This window comes from Xenopus tropicalis, chromosome 10 (assembly GCF_000004195.4).
Source record: "Xenopus tropicalis strain Nigerian chromosome 10, UCB_Xtro_10.0, whole genome shotgun sequence".
Taxonomy (NCBI): domain Eukaryota; kingdom Metazoa; phylum Chordata; class Amphibia; order Anura; family Pipidae; genus Xenopus; species Xenopus tropicalis.
In genome coordinates this window covers 48,830,125-48,843,652 of record NC_030686.2, presented here as the reverse complement: position 1 = coordinate 48,843,652, position 13,528 = coordinate 48,830,125, and positions in this window count along the sequence as shown.

The following is a 13,528-nucleotide window of genomic DNA, read 5'->3' as shown; positions in this document are numbered from 1 at the left end:
GCAACAATATAGCTGCTCAAATCCCAATAAACCGTCGGTTTGACACTGTATGTCAACGGATTCGACAAAGAACCCAGTGTTCTGCCACAGTTTCCCCACCGCCAGTATTTACAGGCGCTGCCCAGTATCGGGGGCCTAATTGCTATCTGGTACAGACGCCGCGCAGGATGAGCCGCAATAAAGACGTCGGAGGAAGCCATTAGCCCAGATGGCTGTCATATGTATGCAAATGAGCAGCAAATTGAATTATTTTTTTTGTCCCTTTTCACCACCTGTCCAACGGGGAAAGTGGGGACCCCCGCTCCGCTAATCTGTCACCGTGGGTTCGTTTATGGAGGTGGCATTAATCATTGTATGTAAAGGATACACTGTATCCCTAACGGGGGGGGGGGTCGGCTTTATGGGATTTTCCTGATTCCAAGGTCTCGTTAGCTAACGATCTGACGAGTCTTTCTAATCAGGACGAGATGTTTCCCTCTCTGTTGCAGAGGAATAAACACGGCGGGGGCTGCACCGCGTCCGGCACGGGGGGGGGGGAAATTGGAGGTGACTTGTGGAATGCGGATCCCTTGGCTGCTGCAGAAACTCTTTGCCAAACGGAGATGGCAGCAATGAATGGCGGCTGGAATCTTTGCCCCCCCAAGAGGTTCTGCAGCTGTGACCCAGTGCCCTGTACCCAACGTGCAGCCAACTGTGCCCCCAGTACCGTGGGTTTAATACCCAGTGCCATGTACCCAACGTGCAGCCAACTGTGCCCCCAGTACCGTGGGTTTAATACCCAGTGCCCTGTACCCAACATTCAGCCAACTGTGCCCCCAGTACCGTGGGTTTAATACCCAGTGCCATGTACCCAACATCCAGCCAACTATGCCCCCAGTACCGTGGGTTTAATACCCAGTGCCATGTACCCAACATGCAGCCAACTGTGCCCCCAGTACCGTGGGTTAATACCCATGCCATGTACCAACGTGCAGCCAACTGTGCCCCAGTACCGTGGGTTTAATACCCAGTGCCCTGTACCCAACGTGCAGCCAACTGTGCCCCCAGTACCGTGGGTTTAATACCCAGTGCCATGTACCCAACGTGCAGCCAACTGTGCCCCCAGTACCGTGGGTTTAATACCCAATGCCATGTACCCAACATGCAGCCAACTGTGCCCCCAGTACCGTGGGTTTAATACCCAGTGCCATGTACCCAACGTGCAGCCAACTGTGCCCCCAGTACCGTGGGTTTAATACCGAGTGCCATGTACCCAACGTGCTGCCAACTGTGCCCCCAGTACCGTGGGTTTAATACCCAATGCCATGTACCCAACATGCAGCCAACTGTGCCCCCAGTACCGTGGGTTTAATACCCAGTGCCCTGTACCCAACATGCAGCCAACTGTGCCCCCAGTACCGTGGGTTTAATACCAGTGCCCTGTACCCAACGTGCAGCCAACTGTGCCCCAGTACCGTGGGTTTAATAACCAGTGCCATGTGCCCAACGTGCAGCCAACTGTGCCCCAAGTACCGTGGGTTTAATACCCAATGCCATGTACCCAACATGCAGCCAACTGTGCCCCCAGTTCCGTGGGTTTAATACCCAGTGCCCTGTACCCAACATTCAGCCAACTGTGCCCCCAGTACCTTGGGTTTAATACCCAGTGCCATGTACCCAACATCCAGCCAACTATGCCCCCAGTACCGTGGGTTTAATACCCAGTGCCATGTACCCAACGTGCTGCCAACTGTGCCCCCAGTACCGTGGGTTTAATACCCAATGCCATGTACCCAACGTGCAGCCAACTGTGCCCCCAGTACCGTGGGTTTAATACCCAGTGCCATGTACCCAACATCCAGCCAACTGTGCCCCCAGTACCGTGGGTTTAATACCCAGTGCCATGTACCCAACATGCAGCCAACTGTGCCCCCAGTACCGTGGGTTTAATACCCAATGCCATGTACCCAACGTGCAGCCAACTGTGCCCCCAGTACCGTGGGTTTAATACCCAGTGCCATGTACCCAACATGCAGCCAACTGTGCCCCCAGTACCGTGGGTTTAATACCCAGTGCCATGTACCCAACGTGCTGCCAACTGTGCCCCCAGTACCGTGGGTTTAATACCCAGTGCCATGTACCCAACGTGCTGCCAACTGTGCCCCCAGTACCGTGGGTTTAATACCCAATGCCATGTACCCAACATGCAGCCAACTGTGCCCCCAGTACCGTGGGTTTAATACCCAGTGCCCTGTACCCAACATTCAGCCAACTGTGCCCCCAGTACCATGGGTTTAATACCCTGTGCCATGTACCCAACATCCAGCCAACTATGCCCCCAGTATCGTGGGTTTAATACCCAGTGCCATGTACCCAACGTGCAGCCAACTGTGCCCCCAGTACCGTGGGTTTAATACCCAGTGCCATGTACCCAATGTGCAGCCAACTGTGCCCCCAGTACCGTGGGTTTAATACCCAGTGCCCTGTACCCAACGTGCAGCCAACTGTGCCCCCAGTACCGTGGGTTTAATACCCAATGCCATGTACCCAACATGCAGCCAACTGTGCCCCCAGTACCGTGGGTTTAATACCCAGTGCCATGTACCCAACGTGCAGCCAACTGTGCCACCAGTACCGTGGGTTTAATACCCAGTGCCATGTACCCAACGTGCAGCCAACTGTGCCCCCAGTACCGTGGGTTTAATACCCAGTGCCATGTACCCAACGTGCAGCCAACTGTGCCCCCAGTACCGTGGGTTTAATACCCAGTGCCCTGTACCCAACGTGCAGCCAACTGTGCCCCCAGTACCGTGGGTTTAATACCCAGTGCCATGTACCCAACGTGCAGCCAACTGTGCCCCCAGTACCGTGGGTTTAATACCCAGTGCCATGTACCCAACGTGCAGCCAACTGTGCCCCCAGTACCGTGGGTTTAATACCCAGTGCCATGTACCCAACGTGCAGCCAACTGTGCCCCCAGTACCGTGGGTTTAATACCCAGTGCCCTGTACCCAACGTGCAGCCAACTGTGCCCCCAGTACCGTGGGTTTAATACCCAGTGCCATGTACCCAACGTGCAGCCAACTGTGCCCCCAGTACCGTGGGTTTAATACCCAGTGCCATGTACCCAACGTGAAGCCAACTGTGCCCCCAGTACCGTGGGTTTAATACCCAGTGCCCTGTACCCAACGTGCAGCCAACTGTGCCCCCAGTACCGTGGGTTTAATACCCAGTGCCATGTACCCATCATGCAGCCAACTGTGCCCCCAGTACCGTGGGTTTAATACCCAGTGCCATGTACCCAACATTCAGCCAACTGTGCCCCCAGTACCGTGGGTTTAATACCCAGTGCCCTGTACCCAACGTGCAGCCAACTGTGCCCCCAGTACCGTGGGTTTAATACCCAGTGCCATGTACCCAACGTGCAGCCAACTGTGCCCCCAGTACCGTGGGTTTAATACCCAGTGCCATGTACCCAACGTGCAGCCAACTGTGCCCCCAGTACCGTGGGTTTAATACCCAGCGCCATGTACCCAACGTGCAGCCAACTGTGCCCCCAGTACCGTGGGTTTAATACCCAGTGCCCTGTACCCAACGTGCAGCCAACTGTGCCCCCAGTACCGTGGGTTTAATACCCAGCGCCAAGTACCCGACATTCCCTGACTGACAGGCTGGTACAACTGTTAGGAAAACCCATTACAAACTGGAATATGATACAAAGTGACCTCAGTGGGCCGAGCAATAACCCAAATGTTCCGACTCCTTGCTGCCCGGCAGTGATACAATGGGTATCTGTGCCAGCGCTGCGCCGGGTGCATCACACTGCCTGGGAACTGCTGCTTCTGTAATTAACTCCTGTGCTATTAGTGAGGCTGCTCTGTCACATTCCCTGCCAGGGATTAGTGTAAATCCAGGAATTTCTCCCAGTCGTGTCTCATCTGTCACTTACTGTGTGTGCTACCCAGGGGCCCGGGGCCCCAACTCACTCCCCCGACAGTGGCCCCTGAGATCCATTAGTAGTTTAATGCAATTCATACATCAGTAACTATGAATGTACTTAAATTAGTGCAAACCTGGAGGCTGTTCCTGCTGAATTGTGCTTAGTACAGGGGAATCCCTATGTGCCATAGTTTTATGGTATCTCTCTGTACAGGCTATGAGCAAACTTAGGGGGCTGTTCCTGCTGAATTGTGCTTAGTACAGGGGAATCCCTATGTGCCATAGTTTTATGGTATCTCTCTGTACAGACTATGAGCAAACTTAGGGGGCTGTTTCCTGCTGAATTGTGCTTAGTACAGGGGAATCCCTATGTGCCATAGTTTTATAGGTATCTCTCTGTACAGGCTATGGGCAAACTTAGGGGGCTGTTCCTGCTGAATTGTGCTTAGTACAGGGGAATCCCTATGTGCCATAGTTTATGGTATCTCTCTGTACAGGCTATGAGCAAACTTAGGGGGCTGTTCCTGCTGAATTGTGCTTAGTACAGGGGAATCCCTATGTGCCATAGTTTATGGTATCTCTCTGTACAGGCTATGAGCAAACTTAGGGGGCTGTTTCCTGCTGAATTGTGCTTAGTACAGGGGAATCCCTATGTGCCATAGTTTTATGGTATCTCTCTGTACAGGCTATGAGCAAACTTAGGGGGCTGTTCCTGCTGAATTGTGCTTAGTACAGGGGAATCCCTATGTGCCATAGTTTTATGGTATCTCTCTGTACAGGCTATGAGCAAACTTAGGGGGCTGTTCCTGCTGAATTGTGCTTAGTACAGGGGAATCCCTATGTGCCATAGTTTTATGGTATCTCTCTGTACAGGCTATGAGCAAACTTAGGGGGCTGTTCCTGCTGAATTGTGCTTAGTACAGGGGAATCCCTATGTGCCATAGTTTTATGGTATCTCTCTGTACAGGCTATGAGCACACTTAGGGGGCTGTTCCTGCTGAATTGTGCTTAGTACAGGGGAATCCCTATGCTGCCATAGTTTTATGGTATCTCTCTGTACATAGAAGCCAGTACTTAGGGAGAGATTACAGTTGGCGCCGCCCCCCTGTGCCAGAGCCAATAACGTGTCCCGGCTGTAGAGGGGCAATTACATGTGACAGGCGACAGAGGGGCATATTTGCAGACAATACAAGGTCAGTGGTGGAATAAGGAATAACTTACGTATCATATTATTCTCCTTACAAGGAGCCCATTCCTCATGAGATCGGGGGGCGCATCTGCCTCGGAAATGAGTGACCTTTTTTGTGAGCCGGAGACAAAGGGACGAGACATAATTGGGCAAAATTCATAAGCGCCGTTGACTTAATTTGCAGATCCCGGGGGGATCAGGGGCGAGGAATGAGGCGGTATGGGGGGGGGGGGGTACAATTCAGACACAGGAATCTGCCAGACATTGTACAGATGAGGATATTCCATAAGATCCCATTGCAGTAGGGTTGGTGCAACTTACTAAATATTGATAATAAATACCAAATGGTTCATTGAATCATTCTGCCCCCATTCCCCCCAGTTCCTGGGCAAGTAAGTAAATGGAAATGGACAACATGGCACACCTGATCACTATCTACAAGTAACGGGGGGGGCTGGCCCGGGTTCTATGGGCTTACCTGTGGGTCGGGCGGGTTCTGGCCAACCTTCACACACTGCTTGCAGGTCATGGAACAGGTTCTGCCCTCCCTGCCCACAACCTGCCTCTGCCCAACTTTCACCTCCTCCACCAGCCTCTATTTAAAGGCATACACACATCTGCCTGCCCCGCCCTCTTTGTGATGTCAGAGGTGGGGCAGGGTTGGCATGGGTCCATATATACAGCTGGCTTGGCCGTAAGGTTGGCCACCCTACTTGGTGGATTGGGCTGGGCACAGGTGGGGTACAGATCCCACACATCTCTACATTATACCCAATTACTTGGCCCCTATAGCCCAAGTCCAGAGTCGGACTAGGCACCGGCCCATACCCGATCCTCCGACCCACAGGTCCCCCTCTCCCGACGTGAGGAAGAATAAAGTATGCATGCTTGGGGGTCCCCTGGGGGGTGTGGGGGCTACAGTGGGTGTCCCTTGGGGGGTCGGCAGCCCCGGTGCACCCTGTTATTGTACAGCGCTGGGGAATATGTGGGCGCTTTATATAGAAATGCAGTTGCCCTTTCTGCTGAGAGGGGAAGCAGATTGAGAGGGGGGTCTCGCCGCGTCTCCGTGCCCCCCACCTCCTGTCTCGGCACAAGAACCAATTAAAGAAACAGTGTAAATCTGATGATTCAGGGATGGGCCGAGAAATCTGTCAGGGGCCTGGATCCCACCCAAGTCTCGCCTAATTGGTCCCCGGGGTGCAGGGATTTTCTGCACCCTGAACACTGGCGCCTTTTGGGGAGCAAGATGTTCAGCCTGAGGGGCCCAGCGAGGGGCAAGAATATCAGCACATCAATCAGCAGGGGGGGTATTGGGGGGGCAGGTGAGACAGGAACGGGGGGGGGGTGATTGTGACAGTGCATATAAAGCGGCTCGCACAGCGTGCACTCACTCCTGCCCCGGGCAGCCAATCAGGTGTCTCACTGTCACATGATAAATATATTTAATACATAGCAGCCCCCAGATGGTGCCTAATTGTATTGTATAATTATATTGCCGACGAGACACTGAGAGAGCGACAGAGAGAGAGAGAGAGAGCGAGAGAGAGAGGGGAACATAGACAGCAGCACAGCCTTCATGCCCAAAGGGCTTACAATCTACTCATAGAATGGGAGGGGTCTGTAACCGGTGGGGAGGGGAATAAATAGAAACCCCCATGTATTATTGTCTGTATTTCTAGATGTTTATATTAAAAGCTGCATCTCTACTAATATATAGAAATTAGAACCCCAGATAGGGTGTGGCCTAACAGTCCAGTGGGCGTGGCACAAGGCAGTCAGGGGTAATTAGGCCATAGGTGGCACTTTCCAGGGCTGGGAGAAGTCCCTTCCTGATGCCCGTGTCCCTACCCGCTGCCCATGTCCCTACCCACTGCCCAGGTCCCTACCCGCTGCCCATGTCCCTACCCACTGCCCAGGTCCCTACGCGCTGCCCATGTCCCTACCCCACTGCCCAGGTCCCTACCCGCTGCCCATGTCCCTACCCGCTGCCCAGGTCCCTACCCGCTGCCCATGTCCCTACCCGCTGCCCAGGTCCCTACGCGCTGCCCATGTCCCTACCCGCTGCCCATGTCCCTACCCGCTGCCCAGGTCCCTACCCGCTGCCCAGGTCCCTACCCGCTGCCAAGGTCCCTACCCGCTGCCCAGGTCCCTACCCGCTGCCCAGGTCCCTACCCGCTGCCCACGTCCCTACCCGCTGCCCAGGTCCCTACCCGCTGCCCATGTCCCTACCCGCTGCCCAGGTCCCTACCCGCTGCCCATGTCCCTACCCGCTGCCCATGTCCCTACCCGCTGCCCATGTCCCTACCCGCTGCCCAGGTCCCTACCCGCTGCCCAGGTCCCTACCCGCTGCCCAGGTCCCTACCCGCTGCCCATGTCCCTACCCGCTGCCCAGGTCCCTACCCGCTGCCCAGGTCCCTACCCGCTGCCCAGGTCCCTACCCGCTGCCCGCATCCCTACCCGCTGCCCAGGTCCCTACCCGCTGCCCAGGTCCCTACCCGCTGCCCAGGTCCCTACCCGCTGCCCATGTCCCTACCCGCTGCCCATGTCCCTACCTGCTGCCCATGTCCCTACCCGCTGCCCAGGTCCCTACCCGCTGCCCATGTCCCTACCCGCTGTCCATGTCCCTACCTGCTGCCCAGGTCCCTACCCGCTGCCCATGTCCCTACCCCGCTGCCCATGTCCCTACCCGCTGCCCGTGTCCCTACCCACTGCCCATGTCCCTACCTGCTGCCCAGGTCCCTACCCGCTGCCCATGTCCCTACCTGCTGCCCATGTCCCTACCTGCTTCCCAGGTCCCTACCCGCTGCCCATGTCCCTACCCCGCTGCCCAGGTCCCTACCCGCTGCCCATGTCCCTACCCGCTGCCCATGTCCCTACCCGCTGCCCATGTCCCTACCTGCTGCCCAGGTCCCTACCCGCTGCCCATGTCCCTACCTGCTGCCCATGTCCCTACCTGCTGCCCAGGTCCCTACCCCGCTGCCCATGTCCCTACCTGCTGCCCAGGTCCCTACCCGCTGCCCACCATGATTGGCTCACAAGCCTGGCATAGGGTCCAGGCACTAGGAGAGTGCCGGCTTGTTACAGAACCTGTTACGTTCCCTATTACTCTGCTCGGGCTCCGCGGGGCCCCCTAGGGGCGCTGGCCACTAGATCATTGCTCAGATTAAATGAGGATGAATGATGGCTATTGATTATCTCCAGCGGTGTTGGCGCTACAGAGGGTTGGGGCCCCAGCTGTACGTTGGCTCCTCTCCATCCCCAGCAGCAATCAGGGGGATAAATGGGGGCCCTTCTGTCCTTAAATTAACTCCGAACAGGAGAGATTGACTGACAGGCCTCTTGCCTTACTACACACACTATCCTGTATCTGTAGCAATAATGGGAGCCCTGGACCTGTTGTTGAGCTACAACTCCCTTAATGAGTCTGGGGGAAGGTTGTAGTTGAACGCCGCCCGGCCCTATTGATGGGCCCTCCCCGTGACTAATGGCCGGGCTACAGGGGGAGGCAGGAGAGATTTACTTGGAATCAATGTAGGGACACAGTGAGTGATCCGCTTGTCAATACGCAGAGCGGCCGGGATATTACTAACCCCCTGATTTGAATTCAAGTGCCCCAGCGCCCTATGGTGTGCTCTAATGGGGGAATTATAGCGCTGGTAATGTGCTCCCTGAGCAGCCCCGGCGCCTAACGGCCCGGCTTTAATTACATTAACATGCAGAGCTGGGATCATAGCAACGACGATGGGGCCCTCTCAGCTGCTCAAAATAAGACATCGGCCCCAGATGAAACCAGTTCAGCCCATTAATTACCCACTAGTCACTGGCAACACCATAAGGAGGGGCCTACAGGTGGGCTGTGTATCACCCCCCCTATGTTTCTTACATTAAATATAACTTCTTATTAATGGGGAATCAACTGTAAGACAAGAGTTTAAAGAACATGTAAACCCCCACAAAAAAATGTAATCAGTGAACAGACTCAAACTCTTCCAATTGTACCTCAAACTCTTCCAACTGTACCTCATACTGTTTCACCTGTACCTCAAACTCTTCCAACTGTACCTCAAACTCTTCCAATTGTATCTCAAACTCTTCCAACTGTACCTCAAACTCTTCCAATTGTATCTCAAACTCTTCCAACTGTACCTCAAACTCTTCCAATTGTATCTCAAACTCTTCCAACTGTACCTCAAACTCTTCCAATTGTACCTCAAACTCTTCCAACTGTACCTCATACTGTTTCACCTGTACCTCAAACTCTTCCAACTGTACCTCAAACTCTTCCAATTGTACCTCAAACTCTTCCAACTGTACCTCAAACTCTTCCAACTGTACCTCATACTGTTTCACCTGTACCTCAAACTCTTCCAACTGTACCTCAAACTCTTCCAATTGTACCTCAAACTCTTCCAACTGTACCTCAAACTCTTCCAATTGTACCTCAAACTCTTCCAACTGTACCTCAAACTCTTCCAACTGTACCTCAAACTCTTCCAATTGTACCTCAAACTCTTCCAACTGTACCTCAAACTCTTCCAACTGTACCTCATACTGTTTCACCTGTACCTCAAACTCTTCCAACTGTACCTCAAACTCTTCCAATTGTATCTCAAACTCTTCCAACTGTACCTCAAACTCTTCCAATTGTACCTCAAACTCTTCCAACTGTACCTCAAACTCTTCCAATTGTACCTCAAACTCTTCCAACTGTACCTCATACTGTTTCACCTGTACCTCAAACTCTTCCAACTGTACCTCAAACTCTTCCAATTGTACCTCAAACTCTTCCAACTGTACCTCATACTGTTTCACCTGTACCTCAAACTCTTCCAACTGTACCTCAAACTCTTCCAATTGTATCTCAAACTCTTCCAACTGTACCTCAAACTCTTCCAATTGTACCTCAAACTCTTCCAACTGTACCTCAAACTGTTTCAACTGTACCTCAAACTCTTCCAACTGTACCTCAAACTCTTCCAATTGTATCTCAAACTCTTCCAACTGTACCTCAAACTCTTCCAATTGTATCTCAAACTCTTCCAACTGTACCTCAAACTCTTCCAATTGTACCTCAAACTCTTCCAATTGTATCTCAAGCTGTTTCAACTGTGCCTCAAACTCTTCCAACTGTACCTCAAACTCTTCCAACTGTACCTCAAACTCTTCCAATTGTATCTCAAACTGTTTCAACTGTGCCTCAAACTCTTCCAACTGTGCCTCAAACTCTTCCAACTGTACCTCAACTCTTCCAATTGTATCTCAAGCTGTTTCAACTGTACCTCAAACTCTTCCAACTGTACCTCAAACTCTTCCAACTGTACCTCAAACTCTTCCAATTGTATCTCAAACTGTTTCAACTGTACCTCAAACTCTTCCAACTGTACCTCAAACTCTTCCAATTGTATCTCAAACTGTTTCAACTGTACCTCAAACTCTTCCAACTGTACCTCAAACTCTTCCAACTGTACCTCAAACTCTTCCAACTGTACCTCAAACTCTTCCAACTGTACCTCAAACTCTTCCAATTGTATCTCAAACTGTTTCAACTGTACCTCAAACTCTTTCAACTGTACCTCAAACTCTTCCAACTGTACCTCAAACTCTTCCAATTGTATCTCAAACTGTTTCAACTGTACCTCAAACTCTTTCAACTGTACCTCAAACTCTTCCAACTGTACCTCAAACTCTTCCAATTGTATCTCAAGCTGTTTCAACTGTGCCTCAAACTCTTCCAACTGTACCTCAAACTCTTCCAATTGTATCTCAAACTCTTCCAACTGTACCTCAAACTCTTCCAACTGTATCTCAAACTCTTTCAACTGTACCTCAAAGTCTTCTTCTTGTATCTCAAACGTGTACCTCAGCTGTATTGTTCTGGTGTGCATCTGAACCTTCCACAAGATAAAGCCAGATGGTTCCTTTGTCCACAGAATAATTACTAACAATAACTTAACCAGGATGGCAAACAATCCTGACTCCACATATACACAGACTCACTGCCAACCCAAACTAGGATGGGGCACACTTCCAAAATAACCATATATGTTGGCCCTCCGACTCATGGACCAGTCAATGTCATTTCCACATGTGTGTGAAACATATTGAAAATCTTGTGTGATATGAAGAAGATGACCCAGTCCCAGATAAGAGTGAATGACCCCATCTCCAAACACAAGGACATACAATTATTTAGTAAATAAAATAAACCTAAAGAAGGTAACACCCTTTTCACTGTTGCATAATTGTGCTCCTTTCACTTCTGGGGTAATTGCTACATCAGATACTTCCCAGTCATAAAAGAGACAAATTGCCCAAAGAGTAATTCTCCTTAGAAAAGCTTTAACCCGGGCTTCCACCGACCCACAGGCCCCAATGGGAACTGACCAGAGAGTAATTCTATTATGGAGTCCGGGCCCCTCACCTTCTCATTCCTCTTTGTTTGGCAAATGACATTAGGCCCCTAATCAGCAACCCCCCGACCTCCATCACTCATTCCTTTCTGGCATTATATGTTTCATCAATTTTAACAACATTTTAAGGGCATGTGGCCTTTGCTCTTTGCTTTTAGTCTCCATGTAACGATCTCTATAAAGGGAATTGTATGGGGCAATGAGTGATCCCTTCCTACCAGCAACCTGAGTTCCTTACATTGTGTCCTGATACTTACATTAATAATGGGCTTCTAATACACAGGCCCCCCCACTGTTACTATAGGCACCATCTCTCCCTACTATACCTGCTATCCCACAGCCCCAGTCCCTTCCCAGAGGCTATTATCCCCCACTGCTACTATAGGCACCATCTCTCCCTACTATACCTGCTATCCCACAGCCCCAGTCCCTTCCCAGAGGCTATTATCCCCCCACTGCTACTATAGGCACCATCTCTCCCTACTATACCTGCTATCCCACAGCCCCAGTCCCTTCCCAGAGGCTATTATCCCCCCACTGCTACTATAGGCACCATCTCTCCCTACTATACAGCCTGCTATCCCACAGCCCCAGTCCTTCCCAGAGGCTATTATCCCCCACTAACGCTCCCCCTGCTACTAGGCACCATCTCTCCCTACTATACCTGCTATCCCACAGCCCCAGTCCCTTCCCAGAGGCTATTATCCCCCCACTGCTACTATACCATCTCTCCCTACTATACCTGCTATCCCACAGCAGCCCCACTATTATCCCCCCCACTGCTACTATAGGCACCATCTCTCCCTACTATACCTGCTATCCCACAGCCCCAGTCCCTTCCCCAGAGGCTATTATCCCCCACTGCTACTATAGGCACCATCTCTCCCTACTATAACCTGCTATCCCACAGCCCCAGTCCTTCCCAGAGGCTATTATCCCCCACTGCTACTATAGGCACCATCTCTCCCTACTATACCTGCTATCCACAGCCCCAGTCCCTTCCCAGAGGCTATTATCCCACTGCTACTATAGGCACCATCTCTCCCTACTATACCCGCTATCCCACACTCCTTCCCAGAGGCTATCCCACTGCTACTATAGAATCCTCCCTACTATACCTGCTATCCCACAGCCCAAGTCCCTTCCAGAGGCCTATTATCCCCCCACTGCTACTATAGGCACCATCTCTCCCTACTATACCTGCTATCCCACAGCCCCAGTCCCTTCCCACAGGCTATTATCCCCCACTGCTACTATAGGCACCATCTCTCCCTACTATACCTGCTATCCCACAGCCCCAGTCCCTTCCCAGAGGCTATTATCCCACTGCTACTATAGGCACCATCTCTCCCTACTACCTGCTATCCCACAGCCCCAGTCCCTTCCCAGAGGCTATTATCCCCCCCACTGTTACTATAGGCACCATCTCTCCTACTATACCTGCTATCCCCACAGCCCCAGTCCCCTTCCCAGAGGCTATTATCCCACTGCTACTATAGGCACCATCTCTCCTACTATATACCTGCTATCCCACAGCCCAGTCCCTTCCCAGAGGCTATTATCCCCCCACTGCTACTATAGGCACCACTCTCCCTACTATACCTGCTATCCCACAGCCCCAGTCCCTTCCCAGAGGCTATTATCCCCCCACTGCTACTATAGGCACCATCTCTCCCTACTATACCTGCTATCCCACAGCCCCAGTCCCTTCCCAGAGGCTATTATCCCCCCACTGCTACTATAGGCACCATCTCTCCCTACTATACCTGCCTATCCCACAGCCCCCAGTCCCTTCCCAGAGGCTATTATCCCCCACTGCTACTATAGCACCATCTCTCCCTACTATACCTGCTATCCCACAGCCCCAGTCCCTTCCCAGAGGCTATTATCCCCCCACTGCTACTATAGGCACCATCTCTCCCTACTATACCTGCTATCCCACAGCCCCAGTCCCTTCCCAGAGGCTATTATCCCCCCCACTGCTACTATAGGCACCATCTCTCCCTACTAT